At 34.8% G+C, this 1,982-nt stretch overlaps 1 non-coding gene across 1 annotated transcript; it reads right to left on the reverse strand.

Annotated features, from left to right (window-relative positions):
* Nucleotides 1-1,124: 1,124 nt before the first annotated feature.
* On the reverse strand, nt 1,125-1,231 carry LOC136172729 (U6 spliceosomal RNA). Its single transcript, XR_010664079.1, has one exon. It is a non-coding gene; the product is annotated as a U6 spliceosomal RNA (small nuclear RNA).
* Between the last annotated feature and the right edge of the window lie 751 nt (nt 1,232-1,982).

The raw sequence follows: 1,982 nt of genomic DNA on the forward strand, positions 1-1,982 counted from the left end.
GGTAAAGAATCCACCTGCAATGCAGGAGACATTTATATTCTTTAAATATAAAGAAATATGAAAATGAGAGCCCAGAGAAGGAAAACGTAAAAGAAAATTCAGAAGAAAATGGGAGGATAACATGAAAAAAATCTACCATGTGTTTAATTTCCAGAAAGATAACATAGAATGGGGAAGAAAAAACTTTCAAAGAAACAATAGCTGAGAATTTCCAAAAACTGTTGAATGTTACCAATTCTAGGGCTCAAAAAGTCCAACAAATCACAAACAAGAAAAATAAAAAGAAATATGCTCCTATACACATAATAGCAATAATTAGTAGAAAAGACCAAAAAATTTCTTCAAATGAGCCAGAGTGAAAAAACATATTATTTACAAGTGAATAACAATTAAACCAATAGCTCTTTCTTCTCAATAGCTGCAAAATCACCAAACAGTGAAATGATTTACCCAGTGTGCTAAAATAACTCTCATCTAGAATTCTACACCCAATAAATTATCTTTTTATAACAACCAAAAAAAGGCTTTTCTCAGATTTGCCGAAACAAAACCAGATTTGTTACCTTTTGCCGTTCGAACTTCACTAAAGAACATTCTAAATTATCATTATAAGCAGAAAGAAAATGGTGAAAGGTGTGAGACATGACAGAATGTTGAGAAAAGATATTGTTAAATAGGTGGGTGTATCTAAATCAATGGTTCTTAACCAAGAGCAATCCTGCCCACTGCTAGGGGATATTACTTTTATTTGCTTCATTAATTTTAATAAAAGAACAATTATAAGTACATTTTAAATTTCCATTGTCAAAAAACAGAAAAAATTTCCATTGTCCACCATTCCTAGTCCACTGTTCATTATTATGAATTTGATATTCGTTCTATCAGTTCTTATTTTATATTTCCACATATATATGTGTATCAATGAATAAAATACAATTTGCAGCGCTTTCAAAAATTTGAGGCATATATATATGAGGCATAGTATTCAATCACTCTGCTACTGGCTTTTGTGTCTGATTTTTTGTTTTCATTTTTTAATTTTAAATTTATTTATTTTTTAATAGACAGATAATTGTTTTACAGAATTGTGTTGGTTTCTGTCAAACATCAACATGAACCAGCCAAAAAATATGGAACGCTTCACAAATATGCATGTCATCCACGTGCAAAGGCCATGCTAATCTTCTCTGCATTGTTCCAATTTTAGTATATATGCTGCCAAAACGAGCACCACTGGGGGATATTTGACAATGTTTGAAGATGTTTTTGTCTGAGACAATTGAGGGAGGTAATGATACTACCGGCATCCAGTGTAGAGAGACCAGCGTGACAGTGAGCGCATGCGTGTGTGCTCAATGTGTCTGACTCTTTGCAACCCACCCCATGGACTGCAAGCCTGCCAGGTTCCTCTGTTCATGGGATTTCTAGGCAAGAATACTGGAACGGGTTGCCATTCCCTTCTCCAGGTGATCTTCCCAACACAGGGATAGAACCTGCATCTCCTGAGACTTCTGCATTGGCAAGCAGATTCTTTACCACTGAGCCGCCAGGGATGCTGCTACACACCCTACGTTGTACAGGACAGCTCCTTACAACAAAGATTTACCTGGCCCAAAATGTCAAAGGTGCTGAGGTTAAGAAATGCTGATCTAAATTACCACTATGTATAGCAGTGCTAATAATTTTATTTGAGTGTTAGAACTAAAATATACTGCAAAAACAGAATATAAATAGGGAGGGTAGTGATTAAAGTATTCTAAGGTCTTTGTATAATTTGTGTGGCAGAAAAGGAAACTGAGTAACTATAGGCTTTGACAAGTTAGGTGACCATGCTAAAACATAAACAGTGACTAGTAAATGTATACACTTCAGAAGTTACATTCTCTAACCTCATAGAAGGAAGATATGGAATGGAAATAAAAATGATACAGAGGAAGCATGAAAAGAGACAGAAAACTAAAAGGCAGGGAAAAAACGTAGGG

Source organism: Muntiacus reevesi, chromosome 7, assembly GCF_963930625.1.
Source record: "Muntiacus reevesi chromosome 7, mMunRee1.1, whole genome shotgun sequence".
NCBI lineage: Eukaryota > Metazoa > Chordata > Mammalia > Artiodactyla > Cervidae > Muntiacus > Muntiacus reevesi.